Source organism: Prunus mume, linkage group LG1 (assembly GCF_029339155.1).
Source record: "Prunus mume cultivar Tortuosa linkage group LG1, ASM2933915v1, whole genome shotgun sequence".
Lineage (NCBI taxonomy): Eukaryota > Viridiplantae > Streptophyta > Magnoliopsida > Rosales > Rosaceae > Prunus > Prunus mume.
In genome coordinates, this window is record NC_142698.1 from 4,647,785 (window position 1) to 4,670,232 (window position 22,448).

Below are 22,448 nucleotides of genomic sequence, written 5' to 3' on the forward strand. Positions count from 1 at the left end.
CCCAGATTCGTGGCAGAGATAATAGATATGCTAAAAGAAGACCGTATAAGTATATATTTGCCAAAAATTAGAGAACACTGAGAATCCAGAGAAAAACCCCCCAAATATGAATCTCTCTCTCTCAAAAGCTTTCTCTCTCTCTAAAAAGTTTTGGCTATCTAGCTGCATCAATTAAGATATATTTGACTCATGGTCAACCTTATTGTTCTCAACATTAATGAGCTTTAATGAAGTTGATTTGTAATAACTTTCTTCTAATTTAGGATTAGCCTGATAAGAATTTGAACTAGGATGAGTTCACAACTGGTAACCTCTCCTAGTATATAGCTGAATTGTTGATTAATTAATTAGTTCAGTTTAGTTTAGTAGGAAGTTTCATGACCCCTTTCCTTCCATGGTCTAGTGGGTCCCAAAAATAATTTGAAAGATATGATTCATGAAAGCCAAGTGCCACGTGGGATTCTCAAATGCGCAGAAAGTGGGATGGGGCCCATCTTGATTAGAAAGCCCCATTAAACTACAAGCGGCTGAGTGGAGGATCCATAAGGTTGAAATCTATTATCTCCAAATTAAATATAAATCCTAATGCGGCCAATAAGCCTTGGAATATTCTCAAAGAAAGATACAGTGATCAATTATACAATTGAAAAAAGAAAAAACCCTAGAAAAGCAAATTTAGCCCCTTTAAGCCTTTACCTTTTAATTATATATACACAATCCTTTGCATCCAAATTCACTCAAAACATTGTCATAACAAAACATGTCTGCTTCTACTTTCTTTGTGAACTTCAACTCTAGAAGACTTCTCCTACACAACCCACTTTACCAACCAGCAAACACAGCCTCCTCCCCAATCTCCTCCACAAACCCACATGACCCAACAGATCAATACCCTGGTGACAACAGCTTTGATGCAAATGTTGTTATGGTCCTCTCAGTCCTCTTGTGTGCCCTAATTTGCTCACTTGGCCTAAACTCCATCATCAAGTGTGCTTTGAGATGCTCAAGCTTTGTAGAGTCCAGAAGCAGCAGCAGCAGCAACACCTCCGCTAGGTTAGCCAACACAGGAGTGAAGAAAAAAGCCCTAAAAACTTTCCCAACAGTGAGTTACTCAGCTGACCTAAATCTGCCTGGGCTGGACACAGAGTGTGTGATCTGTCTTTCGGATTTTACAGCCGGTGAGCGTGTTCGGCTTCTTCCCAAGTGCAACCATGGCTTCCATGTCCGCTGCATTGATAAGTGGCTGAGCTCACACTCCTCTTGCCCTAAATGCAGGCACAACTTGATCGAGACATGTCAAAAAATTGTGGGTTTCACCCCAGCTAGCTCCTCAGTCCCACCAGTGCAAGAAACCATTGTAAGCATTGTGCCCCTTGAACCTGAAGGTTTGGTACGCAATTATAGGGGAATTAGCTAGCTAAGTTTTTATAATTCTTTTGTTGATTGTATAATATGTAGTTAATTTCCTGGGGTTGAGCCCACTGGTAATCCCAATACAAAGTGTAATTACTTCTTGTTGTGAAATTGTTTAGTGTCTCCAATTCTGATTTGTTCAATTTGTTTTTTTTCTTCTCCGCCTAATAATTGTGCAAAAGTTGTGTGGAATTTGAGAGCACACTTTTGAAAATCAGAGAATTTGGAACTTAAAAACTCAATTATTTCATGTACAAAACCTTTGTGCTGACTCAACATCGCAAGAAGCTTTCACCAAAGTGGCTGCCTTCATAGGATATCTGATGAGGAAAATCACTCAAGACCCAGCATGATTTGAAGTCTTGAAGGGAAATTCCCCCAATCAGCTGGGACAACTAACCAATTTATTTTTCCCTTTCTTTTATTTATTTACTTCCAAATTTTAAAATCAATTATTTTAATTTGAACCAATAATATGCTAGTGTACAATACACAATACAATGGCATTGCCAGTGCCATATTAAAATCCTATAGCCTATAGCATGGTCAAGGCGGCACAACTAAATCAATATAATCTCCAAAATCCGAGAACCAATAAATTGGACAATAACTTCAAAGTCCATGCCAAAAAAATGGAGTAAACTAATTGCTATGAGACATATTCAAACGCGCCCTACCTTGAAACAGGGACAAAAACAAAAGGCAAAATATAAACAAGGATTGGAACAAATATTAATGGAGCACATATTGGAAGCTGAGGGTGAAACCACTAGGTGCTTTCAAATCAAATCAAGTGTACCAAAAGGGAGATTTTGTATCGTAGTACTCACGTGATGTGTCTTCTAAGGCACTAGTTAGGCACTCACAACTAACACTACTAGCAAGCCAGGCGGCTAAGATTTGATTTGCCAAAAAACTCTTGAGAATGTGTTATATGTGTTTTCAACATATTAATTAGATATTGGAAAAGAAAAAGAAAAAGAAATATACTATTGCTTGCTAAACCCATATGCAGGTGCCTTGACCAAAAAAAAAAAAACCATATGTAGGTGTCGCGTAATAGTATAATTCAAAAGTCGAGTATCGTGTCCACATAGAGCTGTAAATGTGCACAAAATTCTAAATAGTAACTATAATAAAAGTAAGAATTAAACAAGATTAAATTCATATTAAAATTCAATAATAAAAGCACTAAGGCATCAAGGTTTTATCTTCAACACACTTATTTGTAGGATTAGGGTTTGTAGGATACAATTCTCTTCTATTGAGGGACACCCTTTAGGGTTCCCTACGATTTTTTTTCAACAATCCAAACCATCTATTTTTTAAGTCTACATTCATAGATCATCCTTGCAAAAAATTAAACAAATCAGAAACCGTTTCGACATCCAATTGTATCCTACAAAATTAATGAACACAGTACTTCAATAAAGTACTAAAATTTCAATATCTCGATTAAGTGGTCAAATGATATCGGATTTAAGTGAATTTTTTGTAGAGATGATCTTTGAATGATTATCTAAAAAATAGACAGTTTGAATTAGTGAAATACAATGTAGAGTGCGCCTTACAAGGGTATCCCTCAATGGAAGCTCTCTGTATATATATATATATATATATATATATATATATATATATAACATCAATTAATATGATGCAAAATTGAAGACAGGTTAATATATAGTTTAAATTATATTTCTATTACTCAAATGGTTCTAGTACATCATGAAAAGTTTAACGAAAGTAACTTGGCCTCAACAAATTTATGGAAAGCCCGATCAAGGTAAGGTACCACAAAGGATTCGGCTAAGTAATCCTCAAGTCCAACCACTTTTGCCCTTTCAGATCAAGCGGTTCCAGTCGCCTGCTCAAAAAGCCTTCCGGGCTTGAAATAGATTAAAGCTCCACAAACTCGAACGTTGATGTCGATTTACATTGAAACTTGACATTGAAGTTGTTGATAGTCCATCCAGACAGACATACCTAGTCCAGCCCGCATCGGAAGCATCTATCCAGTAAATGGAAGTCCACTTTTTGTCTTTTTAAGAATTGGTTTTCCTTTTGAGCTTTGTAAAAGGCGCTCACTAAAAAACAGTTCACTTTCTTATCATTTATTCTTGCCATAACTACCAGTTTTATACTGTGAAAACTTGTGAAGTCCTCACCAGTTTGAGGCAAGAAAAGAACTTACTCGGGAGATATTCTTCACCCAAATTCACAATCACTTGTTTAGAAATCAGTAATTTGGGGTGCAAGTCTATTTTTAAGAAGTTGCTAGGATTTTCATTGCTAGCAGTGGCACGCTCGCACACAAAAGAAAGTTGACTTATTCACCAGTCCATGGTTTTCAAGACAACGAGGAACTTTACCATACCATCATAGGACCAAATATCAAACGAGTGAACAACTGTTACTTTGCCTAACATCATTGAAGAGCCTTCGGCAAGCACCACACTGGTGTCCGAAGCTTGACGATTGCTTCTTCCTCCTTGTCTTCTGCAGGTTCTTCCAACTCAAGGTCCTAACCTGGTGGTGTCGCCAGACGCCCCGACCCTACTTCCGTGCACATACCATTCATGCCCTAACCAACCAACCACTAAGGGGTGTTGCAAGAGCTGAGACTTATGATAGACCGTTAAGTGGACAAGTGTGCGACTTCATCTCTAAATTTATAGAACCCCAAGCCCCGACCGCTCCCCAGATCTTATTGGAACCTACTACTACCTCAACCTTGGTTCACATTTCTAGCAACGACAACTTCGACCTCAGCTAGCCCTTATGGATACTGTATGTCGATGGCTCCTCCAATGCCCAAGGTTGTGGGGCGGGCCTCGTCCTTATCTCCCTAGATAAAGTCATCCTCGAGTATGACCTCCACTTCAAATTCCACGCCTCCAACAATGTCGCTAAGTACAAAGCACTCTTAGCTGGCCTTTGACTTGCCAAAGAGATGGGCGCTAAACAAATCCAAATATTCAGTGACTCACAGCTCGTTGTTCATCAAGTCAACTAGGACTTCAGTACCAAGAACACCTCCATGACAGCATACCTCTAGCATACCCATCAACTTTTGACAACTTTTGAAGCTTATCGTATCAGCCATATCCCACGATCCTGAAAATAGCCATGTCGATGCTTTGGCAAGACTAGCTTCTGCCATAGAGCAGGGCATCGATCGCAACATCTACATGGAGCTCCTAGACCAACCCAGCACTCAAACATCAACCATCTATACCATTGACCACAGCCCCACATGGATGGACCCCATCCTTCAGCTTTTGACAAAACCGACACATCGCGATCCTGTTGAAGCCCGATGTGTTCGCTATTGCTCCGCTCGATACCTGATCATTAATGGCACTTTATATAAACGCGGTTTCAGCCAACCTTACCTTCAGTACCTAACTCTAGAATAAGGTAACTATGTCCTTCGAGAGATCCATGAAGGCATTTGTGGCAACCATTCAAGCGCTCGCTCACTAGCACATAAGGCCATTTGGCAAGGATACTTTTGGCGCTCACTTCACACCGATGCCCAAGCCTTCACCCAAAAGTGCGACAAATGCTAGCGGTTTGCCAACATCCCACAGCTCCTGGCTAAACCATTGACTGCCATGGTTAGTCCTTGGCCATTTGCCTAATGGGAACTGGACCTCATTAGACCTATGCTTGAGGGCAAAGGCCAGGTAAAGTACGCAGTTGTCGCTGTAGACTACTTCACCAAGTGGGTTGAAGGCGAAGCCTTAGCTACCATCACGCAGCTCGCATTGAAACATTCGTCTAGCGAAATATCGTATGTCGCTTTGGCATCCCTCACGCCATCGTCATAGACAATAGTTGGCAATTTGACAATGCCAAATTTAAGCAATTTTGCTCCAACTTCAAGATACGTCTTTGTTTTGCCTCCCCAGCCATCCCACTCCAATGACCAAGTTGAAGCTGTGAACAAAATCATCAAGAAGACCTTGAAGACAAAACTTGACAAAGCCAGGGTTGCTGGCCAAAATTACTTCCAGAGGTTCTCTGGTCCTACCGCACCACCTTCCGTACCTCCACAGGGGAGACACCTTTCTCTCTTTCCTTTGGTACCGAAGTCATAGCCCTGGTAGAGATTGGTCAGCCCATATACTGAACCTTCACTTATAACGCTGAAGCCAACGATGGGCAGTTGACCTTGAACCTTAACCTCATTGAAGAACTTCGTGACCAGGCAAGCATGTACAACGCCTCCTATAAACAACGTGTAGCCAGGTACTATGACACCCGGGTGAAACCTCGTGCCTTCAGGTGTGCGACTGGGTCATGCGCAAGGTTTCCTTGGCTACCAAAAACTCTACTGAGGGTACCATGAGACCTATATGGGAAGGCCCTTATGAGGTTACCAATGTCTGCCGCCCAGACACTTATCAGCTCCGTGACCCCAATGGCAAGACTCTGCCTCACCCATGGAATGCTGATCACCTTAAGTACTATCAGAAGTGATCACGGGACACCTCTTGTTTCATGTCCAAGTAAGGTTTTTGTTTCCTCATGCCTCGACACTTATCTTAGACCTCAGGCTAACACACTATGTACTTTTGCCTTTTGGCATCTATCTAATGAAACGCCTGACTTCGGCTTCTCTCTATCATCACATGTTATCATTTATGCCAACACAATTGATACCAAAGAAAACAAGTCTAATGTCATAGAAAATAAAGGCAACCTTGCCCCATGGCAATGCAGAATTTTTGTACAAAACAAAGATAACACATCGCTGTTCCAAAAATAACTAAAATACATAAGGCAAGAAAAGCCTTCAGGCCTCGGCAAGTGGCGATCTGCGGCAAAGAAGCTCGAGCGGTGATGGCAGCTATCTTTTTAGCCTTCTTTTGTTCCACTGCAAGCGCCGCCGAAGACGCCATCTTCTCCTTCACCATCCACCTCTCGGCAAGCGCCGCTCGCAAAGCAGGCGTTCCTCTCTCGGATAGTCTCTTGCGCCCGCTTATCTTGTCCTTGGCCATCTCATCGCACCTCTTCATCCTCTAGATCTCCTTATCTACCTTAGCCAGATTGACATACATCTCGTCTAAAGCCTGCAAAACAAAGAATCATCAGTCAAAGCAAAACCAGAATGACATGAAGAAATCCTTAAACATACATAACTTACATAGGCAGATGTGAGGTTTGTCTTCTGTGGCCGCTCTATAAAGGAGGAGGTCTGTGTCCTCGCCAAGTCCTCGGGTCACTCTTGACACATTCCAGGAAGATGTTGACCAAGGACACCTCCTGCCGGTGCATGACCAGGCTCACCTCCTTCTCCGCCGACGTAGCCTGGCCAAGTCAACCCTCTCCATATCCTCAAGAAAACCTCTTCCATACCAAAGGGAAGCTTTGGCGGTGCCTGCAGATCAGGGGGTCATGACTTTCTCTACCAGAACTTTCAGACATCTACAATATGCAAAAACAAGAAAAAGAATTAATCCACATGCAAGAAGGATCGAAACACAGAAACACAAAAAGGATGACACACCTACATGTTCTTTGCTCTATAAACGACATTCAGCAAGTTCATATCCATATTCAACAAGTTCATATACATATTCAACATGTTCATCCCAATATTCAAGACGTTCATACCAAAAATGATATTTCAATTCAAAAATTCAAGGGAAATGAAGTCTAATCTTGTTTGCACCACCATAGGACGGCTGCCGGAAATCACCTTGACCAAAGCACCACCACAAAGTATCATGCCGGAAATCTCCTCATCTCTTTCTCACTCTCTACAAAATTTTATCTCAAGCCACAAGTGTTTTACCTTCTTCCCCCAAGAGTTCCCATTTATAAAGACTCATGGGCACCAACTCCTCGACTTATGCAAAAACCCTAGCACCGTTTCACCTTCCCTCTCAAATTTCGTATACCTACTTCAAACAATTTGAAATTCAAAATTTTTTTTAAAAAAAAAAAATAGGGAGGAGGAGAGGTTCGCACTAGCCTTGCCGAACAACAAGGCCCAAGAAGAAGCAACATGGGCACGCAAAAAATAAAGTCTTACCAAGTGACTTTGTTGAAGGACGACTCCGAACCTGTGCTGCCGAATCGAAGTGCTCGAGAAAAATAAGACAATAGGGTGAAGCTTCACGACAATCTCCTCTAACCCAATCTTGCCGATCCCTTACCAAACGTCATACTGTGTTGCAAATCTGGGAGGTTCACAAAACACTCCTTATCGAACCACTTGCTGAAGGTCTAAATGACCACACAAAACAAAAACAAAAACAAAAAATAACAAAAATCCGAACCTTCTTGCTGAATGCCGTAGCCATGAGGACTCACGAGGACCCTTGCCGACAGGCAAGGCCCGCACCGCAAGTGGCGAACTCATGAGACGTTGTTTCAATCTTGCCGAACTCCTCGTACAAACCCCCTTACAAAGGTCCTCGTCGCGGATACCCCCGCCAATCGCAATTCCTACTTCGAAGGAACGCAACACGATATTTAATCTTGCCGAAAAGGAAGGTCAACCCAAGGCGGCCCTTCCTCCGAATCCCATGCGGAACAGCAGGTTTCGTGCATAAGATTTTAGGGCTCACGATATGCGCTTATGCCCAACTGGACAGCGCGAGAATGTTCACGATCCTTGCTGATCGGCAACTTTGCTGAAAGTGGCCAGGACCTCGAAAGACTCCTCCTCCACGAGCCTTGCTGAACGGCACCTATAGCCAAACGACACTCTAAAATTATCAAACCCTTTTTTTTTCGTATTGCGAAAAACCATAGCCAAAGGTGAGCCTTACGAAATTGAAGAGGCTTGACTCCAACTTATGCCAAACTCCAAACGACCCAGCCCCATGTCAAAACGTAAGGCTAGGCCCAAGGTCTTCGACTTCCTTGCCAAACGGCAAGGATTGTATACAAAGCCTAATGGCCTTACCAAAACCTGTGTTCTGCTAAAAGCTCGTGAAGCTCAGCCCCAAAATTCTTTTCCCTAAAAATAAAAACTAAAAAAGAGAGAGGGAACCAGCCTTGCCGAACGGCAAGGGTTGTGCAGAAGGAAGAAAAGGTTCACGAAATTCTCCCCACATCAACCTTGCCAAACTGTAGGGCCTGTGCTGCAGAACCATTGGGCTTTCCAGATCACTCTTTTCCTCCCCTCGAACTTTACCGAAGCTTCCAAAGACCCAAGTGTAAACCCCTTGCCGAACCTTCAAGGGCCTAGCCGCAGCCACACCACTTTACCCTTGCCGAAATCGGAGACACGACCCAGTCGTTACTTACCAAGGTACTTAGGCTCTAAATAAAAAAAAAAAAATCACCATTAACATTGGACCTTGTCGAATAGCAAGGCCCATGCTCAGGTTATGGCTCACATCAAAGCAAAATTCTCTTGCCTAACCCCTAGCAGCCCAACTCCATAAAGCCCAGCCCCAGCCTCCTTGTCGAAAGACAAGGCTCATATCGTAAGCCCAAGGGGTCACCCAGCTACTCTATGCTTTGAAAGCCCAGGTACCCAGCTACCAAAGGATCTAGAAGCTCACACATTCTTCTTTCTCCTTGCCAGAAGCCCAATCGAATGGCAAGACCTATACGACTCTTGCTTAGCCTAGCACCTAGGCCATACCTTCAAAGGTTGATGCAACTTCTAGCTTGCCAACTTGAGGGACTAGGGAATGCCCTATGGGTCCTACTGAATCAGGAATGCTCGGTCATGATTATACAAAAATCTCACAAGTTCCCAACCCATAAGTTACTTCTTGATCACGAACTTAGGGGACTACTATTTACACCATAATCAACCGAGCATATCCAGTATCAAAACGACTGGTAGACACGCTTCTCCCCTGCCGAAATACCCCAAAGGGACACACAGACAAATCCCTAGAAAGTGACTGACATGATCACCTTCTAACATGCCGAAGGAAGACACTCTTCCAAGCGGCAGCTACCTGCCGAAGCTCCCAACGCCAAACCTAATCTCCAGGGACAAGTGTAATCACCACAACAACTTGCACAAAGTCCCACATCGAAACTTTGTGCAAAACTCCCATTTTCACTTTCTTATAAGTAGGGAATAGTGCCCAAGTAAAAAGGGTAACTATTTTCTCACTTTTACTGTTACTATGCCAAAATTACTACATATAGCTGACTTAAGCATAGAAGAGCCTTCGGCAGGCACCACACCGGTGTCCGAAGTTTGACGATCTGCTTCTTCCTCCTTGTCTTCTACTGGTTCTTCCAACTCCGAAGGTCCTCACCTTCTTCCCTGCTGAAGATTCTACGCTTCTCTAAGTTGACCCTCCCAAAAAGAGCATCAACATAAACAATATGAATAAGGGGAAAAACTAAACAATATGAACAATGGGCAAAAGTGATAAACCTATCCACATGCCTGTAACAAGTACTCAAATTGAACACTACCCTGATTATCTGATGAGATCTTGAGCTTTTATCATTTACGCCAGTTTCTCCCATTTGCGATTGAGCTGCAAAAATATCAAGTGTAAATTACACCCTTGTAACTTAGAAACATAGCACGCAACCAATTAAAATTTTCCCTATACAAAAGTTATCACCTTTGTTGGATCTTCGAACCTGTCAAAGCACTCATCCATCAATGTTATGCGATCTGCAAATATTAAGCGTATACAACACAGTTTTGATAATAAGGATCTGCATCATAATTGAAAAAACTAAAAGATAAGGAAAAAACAAAAGGCATACAAAAACTATAGATTAAGTTCCAAATAGTCATAATTCTCTCTATTAACAATGGCATGCATTTGGTCATTTGCAAAGTGAATGAAGACTCTATATCACTCAACAAACACAAAACAGGACTTCAAATGAACCAAAAAAGAACATAATAATAAGAAAAAAAAAACAAGGGATAACACATTAGTAAAATCACCTGCCTCAATAAGTTGAGTTCATCAAAACGATTTCCTCTTTGGCCGCCCTTGCATACTACTGAAACCAATATTTCAGACTTTAGATAAGTCAATATTTCACAAATAAATCACAAACTAACAATCCAAACCAAAACAGTGAGACTCATAAAATACTACCAATCTGAAGAACAATATACCAGGAACTGGAAATGAATAAAAGTCCATTAACTAGTGCCATGGAACCTGGCGTTTTCCTGTACATGTGAAACATGTTTTTCTTTTTCTGGAAAGCATTACATCAACACAACCTTATTAATCCAAGGCTATTCAATCTACAGAGTATTACTAGACTAGTAATAGTGATGTATAAAGGACGCATGACATATTTATGTAGTGGCTTTTTTATTCCGGCAGCTACAGATGGGCCTGAGCTACTATAAAGAGCAAATGGGTGAAAATTTCCCCTGTGTCTGAGTTCAAGAATCAGACCTCAAGAGTGCTTCGAAAGGGTAGCTGAGCCTTAGGAAACACCTTGGTCTTCTTCACCAATGAAACCAACAGTTGCTTACAGATAAATTCTTGGTTCGACTTGAGAAGCTTGTGGCATGGAAGCTAAGCATTCATGAGTTTAGCATGAGAGAGAGAGAGAGAGAGAGAGAGAGAGAGAGAGAGAGAGAGACTAGATTTTCTACGAGAAACAGAGGTTTAAAGCAAAGGATTACATGAGAAATTGCTAAGGAGAGAGAGACAGAGATTAGGGTGGAAGAATGGGTGCTTTGGGTAATTTTCCGGCAGCTTGAAGAAAGCTTCGTCAAGCTCTGGAATGGCTTGCCAAAAGAGAAGATGGGAATAGATGGAGGAATAAGGCTCGAAATTGAAGGGTTCCAAGGATGAAAGGGGATATTTGCTCTCTTTGGATGTGTGTTGTGATAATGGGTAGAGGATACCGCCCTTTTATAGCAGCTGGAAGCTCATTCTTCCCAAGAAACCCTAATGGGTTCTCTCCAATTTTGCCAAGTCTTCCTTTTTATTTCTCTTCCCTTCCTTTGATTCATCCTATTTTGTGAAATCCCCCTCTGTTCAAACACACAGATACAAGATTTTTGGGAGCTCAAAAGTCTTCCCACAGCCATTCCAATGGTAACCTCCTATCTCTGGTTATCACTTCTCCTTCTTTCCTCCCTTATTTCATGGCAAGAGTTGGTAAGGGAAGGAAATAGATGGTAGCGTTGGTATGAAGGATGCCTTTTCTCTTAGCAACCTGCGCACGCTAATACCCTTTGGTCTTTTGAATGGTTTGTCTTGAGGTTTGCCTTTGGTCACGTGCTGGAGCCTCCCCAGCAGCCTACATAGGTGAGTCATTCCTTGGCTTTTTGTCATGGTTTTGTCTCCAGCCATATGCTGGAGATTTTCAGATATTTTTCTTGGTCATTTGGGCATTCCTAAGGTAATGGGTTTGTCTATTAGGGAATGGGCCAACTTCACAAAGTGATGGACTATTTTTATTAAGGTGATGGGTCAATTTTCTAAAGTAATGGGCTACCTTTTTCTCTCTTTCATGCTTTCCCACATATTTGTGCTCAAGAAATGAGCTTGACTTTTGGGGCTCCCAAGCAGCCCTAAACTTCCACTTCTTGGCCCATCAATGGGCCTCGTGAATGCTCATAATCATCCATACCACAACCTACTTAGCAAGCCCCAAGCATTCACGTGGCTTGGGCCCACTTAAGCTTGTAGCGTGGCGTGTTACTTATTTGCTTGGTGTGGCATATGTGCAAGTGCATATGAAGAACTCTTGCGTACCCAAGTTGGGTTTCTTCCAAAGTTAGGTGTTGTACTGGGCTAGAAATATATTTAGGCATAGCCTTAGATATTTTGGGTCTCAACAACAATATGATAATTATATACAAAATTGAGAAACATAATCCCTTGGAATATGCTGCGAGTAATGCTACGCTTACCACATTTTTATCCCACATTTCTATACCACATGATGTGGCATGTCCATATCATATGCCACATCAATTAAATCAATGAAGTGTGTTCGCGCTAAATCTTAACAGATAAGAGTTTAGGCTAACTTACAAGTGTGCTGATGGTTGAGGATTGGAGTGACCTTCTTCCGTGATGTCCGAAGGTTAGAGCAGAGGCTGGATTCGAACTGAGGAGGATACCGTGTGGTACTGCGCCAAGGCACTGATGCCAAAGTTAGTAACTAAGAGCGATTCTATTGACAATGGAAGCACTAGTCAAGTCAGAAAGTCTTACCACTTGTCTGGGCCAAGGGGCTCCATTTATAGAGAGCATTTGTGATGCTCCTAGCACTTAGTTTCGATGTGGGACTCGGGAGTGTCTTCGAGATCGACACGTGCTCTGGCGCAGGTTCCGCAGAAGTTCTGAGGTAATCGGCGAAGTAGATTGATGTGATGGTTGGTTGCTCGGCAGACCATGCTGAAGGTTAGTGAAAGGACTGATGGTGCATAATCGACCCCTGAATCGGTACAGTGCCGAACGAACATTCGACATGGCCCGGTTGAGCTGGTCTCAGCTTTGAGGGTGTTCCACGTGTCACGACGTGAGTGGGCGGTCAGATATGGTACAAACAAAGTGTGTTTTAATAAATAAAAAAAGGTTAATTAACAGTTTTTTTAAAAAGTGTTAATAAATCATAAATGAAAAGAAAATGTTAAATAATTTTAATGGATGTGGCTGTCCACCTCATCTGTCACATAAAGTGGTATGAGAATGTGGTATATATATGTGGTAAGAGTAGCATTATTCATATGCTGCATAACCAATCCCTTTAGTTTAAGCTCTTTGAAGAAAGAAAAAAAAAAGCCAAAATAACCAAAATGGAAAGCCCAAAAAATAATCAGCAATGAAGATAAATTTATGTTCTTTTGTCAAATCATTAGAGTTTAAGCTCTTTAAAGTAAAAAAAAAAAAAAAGCCAAAATAGCCATAAGCGAAGCCCAAAAACAAAGATCAGCAACAAAGAGAAAGATTCAAGACACACACAAATCACCAAATCTGACAAATAAAGCACAGGTGTTAGGAACAGAGTTCCAATTTTCTTTCAAATTTAGTTTTTTCCCCAACTTCAACTGGTTCCTAATAAAAAACCAAGGAACCATCAGTTTTCAAAACCCAGATAGATCCCAAAACTATCATAAATGATTAATTACATTAATAACCAGTAATTTTTTAAATATAATTATTAAAAGAAATAGAAAAAAAGAAGAGATGGGAGAAGAATTGAGAAACAAAACCTGAATGCCATTGAGCGAGATCTGGAAGGTTAGGACTTGGAGCTGGAACTCAGTCTCGAGATGGGCTTGGGGTGGAAGATTCTAACGGATGCGATCCTAGGCGCGGTCTTGAGGAGTGAGAACTTGAAGGCGTTGAAACTAAAAACCACTATCCCAAATCCAAAACACAAGGTTATAAAATTATATAATAAAAACTCAACCCATAACCAAATTTCCAATAAACCAATAAACATTATTCATTTACTTAATAAATATATTAAACTCAGATAAACACGTAAGACATTTATAATAATAATCCGATATCTAAATAATCCCATACCAATATCTAAACATCCCTTTTTCCATAGCCATATTCGAATTCCAGGCTCGCACAGACAGTAACGTCATTCAATATCAAAACAAGCATCAATTCGCACTATCCCCTTAACCCAACTAATATCACATATAACACTCACCCTTTCCTTCCCTTAATCTTGTACCCATTATCTATATATGTATATATCTATATTACACAACTCACACCATCATCATGTACTAGGGGAAAATAATCCAACACGGGAATCGTTTTAACTAGACCACGGCAGAATCCTCAATACTCATGTAGCTAAGGAATAGCAGTCCAACCAGGGGACTATTGCTCCTGCGACATGCACATTAGAATCCTCAATACACGTGCGGCTGAAACAAGTCTTACTCACTTGGAATGCCAGTCAAGACCTATGGCACACCCCGCCAAGGGTGCCTGGGTCATCAATATCTCACACGTCGAAAAATACCTCAACACATGTGTGGTTGTCATCCATATCGAACTAGGGAAGGTACATATGATGGTGCAATTCACCAACCCATATAATATAAAATAATATACCTTTCCTTAATTCAAATTCCCAAATTCTCAATATTCCAAAGTACCGAATTCCACATACATAGACATCCGGACATTAATAGTGTCCATAACATAATACCCAATATTTATACGTAATTTAGATATCAACTCTCAGTAGCATAAATTCCACTACCCAACATATTTCATAAACTCTAATAAATCCATAAAATACCATAAACCATATTATAAATTCATAGTCTCAATATCAAAATAATCCAAGTTATATAAATATGCAAGACAATCCATAAAACACTTTCATAATAACCATATATTTTAATAATAACCATAATAACAATAATAATCATTGGTAACCCATATCACATTCCAATAAAATCATAGTCAAAACATATATCAAATCTCAATAAACCAAATAAGCCAAGTTCTAAATCAAATCTCATTTATGCATGCAATTCCATATTGAAAAAGTAATGCTCATTTAAAACAATGTCCACTCACTTCCTAATAATCATAGCCGAGTCCCAAGACTCGCTTTCACAAGCAATCAATCAAGTATCCCATAATCATATATTCTATAACTTCAAATATCAATATAACATCTGATAACCCCACAATTAAAATAATAATATAATCTCATAATCCCAACATAACTCAAATAACTCAAATAACAATCAAGACTCGTTTATAAGGTCATTCTAGTACTTTTCGAAGGGTGAAACTACCTTGGAAGACTCACGGTCAGCCGAGAGGTCAAACTTCCCATATTGGTCAACCGGGCCCGCATGGCCCACAACCTCCGATATCATATCATAAAGTTCTTATGGGTTCAACAAAGCCTGCTCAACAAGTCCTGTAAGTTTGGTCTCGATCAAGCAGTCGGATCTAAGCCAATTGAACAATTGGATGGCGATTGCTTCGCCTAACCTTGGAATCATTGATTCAGAGCATCCGGAACTCCGATTCTCAATCTGCTAGTTCCTACACGATCTTAGAGGTACAAAGAATGACATATTTGAAATGGGGATCGATCGAACGGTTTGAACCTAGCAATCCCAGATCTCGCATATTGGGTGCAATATTTGTTCGACTGTCATAAGGTAACTAATTCCAAATCTGAGCATACCTTCGTGCTCAGGACGACAAGAGGAACATTTTAGAACACAATGGGCCACCACCCTGACTCCACGCCCGCCACCACTGCAAGCAGCTCGTGGATGTCTTCAAAAGATTTCGGTGAAGAAAATTTCTCGAAACACCCTACTATACATGTACCAACATGTTCAGACTAACAGGGGGAGCATTTTTGGTTCTTGGACCGCGGCCAAAAAGTGGCCGGAGCTAGCTAGATCGAATCCAAATTGTGAGTCCTAATGGTGTTTTTGAAAGAGCTCTAAAACCTCAAAATCGATCCCAAATAACTATACTATAAGCTAGAGCATGTCAAGCGGATGAAGAACCATACCTTGGTCAACGGAATCGCTGAAAACGGCGTCAAAAAAAATATCAAAACTTTCAGACGATATTGTCAACTATCCCAGTAGTTTCGAGCTATAAAAGGTATTGGGTTGTGTAGAGGAGAGGGAGACAAAAATTTTAGAACAAATTTCGTTGGATTTGGTTATCAGATGGCGACGATTTTGTCACTTGAAAAAGAGGCATCACAGTGGCTAGAGGGAGAAAATAGAGCGAGAGTGAGTGATGACTTGTGGGAGAAGAAGAAGAGAAATAAAGTTGGCTCGGGTATTGTAGCAAACGTACTAAATTGGTACTGTTTGCTACAATAACAAATTTTAAAATTTTGCTTCCGTCCTTTTCATATCTAGACCTTTACACGTTCGTTACAACTCGGAACTGAGCTTGCTGCCTGTCTACGAACTCATATCGATGAACTCTACGCAACGGTGCCACTTAATTCCCCAAAATCCTTCTGAATCAAAAAGTGACTAAAGTGGGTGTATTGGAGGAAACATGCATCTAAAGCTTAGGAAGTGAATTTTAGCCAAAACCTATACAAGAAAATATTCTAAAAGGAGGATTCATTTTGTTTATACTAGTTGAGCTAAGCCTCATTTTAAACCAAGTATCTTAGCCTAGTCTCTTTGAACACAAATAGAAAAGGGAAAAAGGGAATAGTGTTAGAAATATATCCTTAAAGCCAACTAATTATGTAATAGTTAGAGTTAAGGACATCTTTGATAACAAACATATTATGTTATCAATGGGAAAGAAAGGTTGTTTTATACATTAAATCATCCTATAATATCTTTCAATATGTAGAACAACCATAGTCCAAGGAATACACAAGTGGATATGAGAGCTATGTAATGAGATTGCATACATGGAGACTTCTCATCATCCTTAAATCCTGAATATATTCCTGGTCATAGGAATATTGATTGGGTGTCAATATTCTACAAAGACAAGTACACACAATATCGTCTCTATTTGTAGGGAATGGCAAGGTCTCAAGCTATTAAGTATGGAGACACATCGATATGTGTGTAGGTGCTTGTAGAAGAACAAGTACATTGAATGCGATCCAACACATGAGTTACAACATGGAAGTCTTTACTCAATGTCAAGCTAGAATTCATAAATTGCAATGGTGCAAACTAATCCTTAGACCTGAAGCATCATAGATGTTTTGTGGCTATGTTGTTAATTAATCTTTGAGGGCACTATACTGTCATGCTGAATTAGGCATAGCTTAAAGGTGCTTATTAGGATTCTTAATAGAGCCATGGGAGCAAATGAATGTACAACAAGGAATCTCTATTCTCAGTAAAGGAGAGAGAATACTCCAAGATATGATTCTTCAAATCTCTACGCAAAGTAGTGGATAAGACTTGAAAGAAAAAGTCTTCAAATCATACCAGGATAGTCATATAAAAGGAATGATTCACATTACGATATTGACAATAGGATTCCATGATCTAATAATGTGAATAAGGAGTATTGACATAAGAGAATGATTCAATTGCACTATCATATAAAAGGAATGATTCACATTACGATATTGACAATTGGATTCCATGATCTAATAATGTGAATAAGGAGTATTGACATAAGAGAATGATTCAATTGCACTGTCATTCCAATTTGAATAGGTTCTTTCACAACATCTCATTTAACTCGAATAACTGTGACTTGCTGCTAGGTGACAACCATGGTTTGTGGATGTCCTAAAAGGTTTCAATTAACCTTTATGAATAGAAGAATTAAATTGTGGAATTTAATTCGTATATCATCTTTGAGGAGTTGAGTCAACCCACTACTTTGCTAAATGGAACATACGGATCTGCACACCCAAAGAATATGATTAGATGTACAAATGAGGAGAAATGAAATAAGGAGACACAAGTCAATGGTTCATAATCAAATGTCAAAGTCAACGGTCAAAAGTCAACATGTTGACTGAAGCAATTGACCAAAGTAAAATAGTTCGACCAGGTCAATTAAGTAAGACTATAATTATAATTTAATAGTTAAATTATAATTAAAAGATTAATTATGGAATTAATATTGATGTATAGAAATATTGGATTGGGCTTTTAAATATGATTTAAAAGGAATGGGACAAAATAGTCCAAAAGGCTATTGGGCTTAAGGGATAAGTGGCATAAGATGACATGACTCGTGGACTAAATAGAGCCCCAAATACCCCCCCAATTGCCTTTTGTGTTGTCCTATATAAGCTAACTGTTGGAGAAAACCTAGCTAGGGTTTTTGGTTTCCTTCTTTGGTTGATGAGTGATCATCTTTGTATCTCATCTTCCATAAACCAAAAATTGGTTCAATCAAGAAGTAGACTAGCATCCATACTTCTTGATTGTCTTCTCTTCATCTCTAGGAGCATTTGGTGTGGTGAGGTAGATGACTCTAATCTTGGAGCCTTAAGGTGAATGAGTCAAAATCAAGAGAAACAAAATGCATTTCCAACAAAGGACATTCTTGAGAAATCAAGAAAAGGTCATCAAGGGTAAAGATCTATTCCCTTTTTCCTTTTTCTATTTGTGTTCAAAGAGACTGGGCTAAGATACTTGGTTTAAAATGAAAAAGGTTTAGCTCAACTAGTATAAACAAAATGAATCCGCCATTTTGAATGTTTTTGTTATATAGGTTAGGGCTAAAGTTCATTTCCTAAGCATTAGATGCATGTTTCCTTCAGAACGAACGTCGGAAAGTTTACATAAAAATCCGGCGGTTTTGAGCAAATTCATGGTGGAGCCGTAGATCACGGCTGGGGGGGTTGAGCTAGAAGAGGACAGTGGCCCGATCGTTTTGGTACTAGTCCCGTCCAATATGGCGACCGGATGAGGTGGTGGCCGGGGAGAGAGAGAGAGAGAGAGAGAGAAAGGAAGAAGAAAATCAGATTTTTAACAACCCACTTTGAAATATTTATGGTTGTGCCACTACACTTCCGTAAACCATAACTTCTCCGTTACAACTCCGATTTAAGCCCGCTACGTGTCTATGAACTCGTATCAACATGATCTACGTTATGGTACCATTCAAAAGTGACCAAAATAACCCTATCCTCGAGGGCAAAGTTGTAATTTCATAATTAAATAATTTAATTGGACAATAAAAATGGGGTCAAAAGTCAACATATTAACTTTTGACCGTTGACTTTGACATTTGATTATCAACCATTGACTTGTGTCTCCTCATTTCATTTTTCCTCATTTATACCTCTAATCACATTCTTTGGATGTGCAAATCTGTAGGTTTCCTTTAGCAAGGTAATGGGTTGACTCAACTCCTCAGAGATGATATACGAATTAAATTCCACAATTCAATTCTTCCTATTAATAAAGGTTAATTGAAACCTTTTAGGACATCCACAAACCATGGTTGTTCTCTAGCAGCAAGTCACGGGTATCTGAGCTAAATGAGACGTTGCGAAAGAACCTATTCAAATTGGAATGACCGTGCAATTGAATCCTTCTCTTATGTCAATACTCCTTATTCACATTATTAGATCATGAATTTTGATTGTCAATATCGCAATATGAATCATTCCTTTTATATGATTATCTTAGTAAGATTTGAAGACTTCTTCTTTCAAGTCTTGTCCACTACTCTGCGCAGAGATTTGACCAATCTTGGGGTATTTGCTCTCCTTTAGTGAGAGTAGAGATTCCTTGTTGTACTTTCATTTGCTTCCATGACTCTATTGGAATCCTGATAAGCATATTTAAGCTATGCCTAATTCAGCATGACCGTATAGTGCCCTAAAAAATTAACAACATAGCCACAAAACATCTATAATGCCTCAGGTCTAAAAATTAGTTTGCACCATTACAATTTATGAGCTCCAACTTGACATGTGAGTAAAAACTTCCATGCTTTAACTCATGTGTTGGATCGCATTCAATGTACTTGCTCTTCTACAAGCACCTACACACATATCAATGTGTCTCCACACTTAATGACTTGAGACCTTGCTATTCCCTACATATAGAGATGATACTGTGAAGTCCCCATGTATGCAATCTCATTACATAGCTCTCATATCCACTTGTGTATTTCTTGGACTATGGTTGTTCTACATATTGAAATATAATATAGAATGATTTAATGTATAAAACAACCTTTCTTGCCCATTGATAACATAATATGTCTTTTATCAAAGATGTCCTTAACTCTAACTATTACATAATTAGTTGGCTTTAAGGGCATATTTCTAACACGTACCCCCAAGGTCAAAATTGTAATTTCAAAATTAAATAATTAAATAAACCCTTAAATTGGGTCGGGATGTTACAATTTGACCATGAGTATCCAATTGTAGAAGAAATAGAGCCTTTAGAGATTATGCAAATTGATAGACCAAATAATTTAGAAGAATTGTTACAATTAGCTAAACAAACTATAATTATAAGAGAAGATCCCCGATTACATTGGAATAAGAATAAGATATTTGCAAAATTAGACATTATTAATCCAGACTTAACAATTAAAACAGTAGATATGCCTTGTAACTTGTTAGATAAGGAAGAATTTGAACAACAGATAAAAGAACTTTTAAACTTAAAAGTAATTAGACCTTCAAAATCTAGGCATAGATCAGCAGCCTTTATAGTTAGAAAACACTCAGAACTTAAGATAGGTAAAGCTAGAATAATGTATAATCATAGGAGATTAAATGAAAATACTTATGAAGATAGTTATAAACTACCAAACAAAGATGAACTTATGAATAAAATTCAAGAAAGTAAATATTTTAGTAAATTTGATTGTAAATTAGGATTTTGGCAAATTTGATTAGCAGAAGAATCAATCTAATGGACAATATTTACTTGTCCATAAGGCATTTTGAATGGCTTGTAATGTCATTTGGATTAAAGAATGCACCCTCGATCTTTCAAAGAAAGATGGATAAAATCTTTAAGAAATATGATAATTTTTGTAGTGTATATGCAGATGATATTGTTAGATATATGCCCTAGAAGCCAATATAAAATAGATAATTCTAAGGAAATAATATATAATAGTAAAGGGACAAGAACGTTGCTTTAGATACATAACGTACACAAAGAAACAAATCCATGGATTAAGATATAAATGGAAAGTGGTCTAAAGAAGTTAGATGCACGTGACCTTTCCATACATATAAATATCGTATCCTAAAATGTTTCTAATCATAGGATCACCAATTAGACAATGGTGACCTGCAAAGACTGTTATACATTATGTCTGCTCAATTGGAAGGATGACTAGTCTCAAGTCATTCATGTAGAGACACTAAAACAGGTGTATAGGTGCTCTATAGAAGATGGAGTCCACTGATCAACTCTAGAATTCTTGTATGGAAGTCTTACTCACAAGTGTCAAGCAAAAAATTCTAAGTTGTGATAATGCAAATTAATTCTTAGACTTGAGACATCACAATTGTCTTATACATATATATATTGTTTCTCTTTGAGAGCACTATATGATCGTATCAAAATAATATGACTTAAATGTATTCGCCAAGATTCTCAGCATGTATGCAGAGACAGGTGAATGTACAACAAGAAATCTCTACTCTTAGTAAGAAGAGAGAATGCTCTAAAGATATGATTCGTGAATCTTTGGCCAAAGCATTGGATGGAAATTCAAACAAGAACGTTTGCAATTTCATCAAATTGAATCATATAATCATGAATGTCATATTAGGGATTTTGACACAAGTTTACCATATCTCAAGAATATGACATAGAGTATTGAATTAGAGAATGATCGAACTTTATTGTAATCACAAACTGACTAGGTTCTCTAAATGAATTCTTTTTAGCTTGGGTAGCCATGACATACTGCTAGGTGTCACTCATGGCTTGTGAAAGCCCTGTAAGGACTAATTATAATTAGCCTTCGGCAATAAGGAAAATTGTATGGAGGGATATAATTTACACTTGATTAAGAGTAAATCATTCATACCCAATGCCTCTCGAATTAGAACCTATAAGATCGCACACTGAAAATGAATTGATTGGGAAATTATGAAGAGAATGAATGATTTTGTGACTTGGTCAAAGTCAATGTGAAAGTCAAAGTTAAAAGTCAAAGGTCAAAGGTCAAATGGTTGACTCGACACTTGACATGGTCAACTAAGGATGACCAAGACCAACACTTGTTAGACAAGCGAGTGATTGAATTAGTCAAGTCACTAGAGTAATTAAATTGATTAGAGTAATTTAATTATTCACTAGAGTAATTAAATTGATTAGATTAATTTAATTATTCAATTAAAGTTATGAAACTTTAATTAAAGGTGCCATATGACTTGGAAATTCAAAAGAGATTTGACCATATGGACTTAGGCACATATGTGACACATTATAGGATTAATGTGTTGGACCAAGATAGCAAAAGATGACACACAAAAGGGGGGTGTGGCTACACTAGGTCTTGGGGGCATTTTTGTCACTCTTGTGACATTTTTGATCATATAAGTGTGTAGCTATAGAATCCTATCATCCTAGGGTTTTTCAAGTTGGTGAAATTGGAAGAGATAAAACATCAAGCTCTCTCTCCCTAACCCCTTGAATCTGTCACATCAAGTGA

General features: G+C 39.0%; 1 pseudogene; it reads left to right on the top strand.

The window, feature by feature from the left end:
* Window positions 1-689: 689 nt before the first annotated feature.
* Window positions 690-1,556, top strand: LOC148920792 (RING-H2 finger protein ATL78 pseudogene; annotated as a pseudogene).
* The last annotated feature ends 20,892 nt before the right edge of the window (window positions 1,557-22,448 follow it).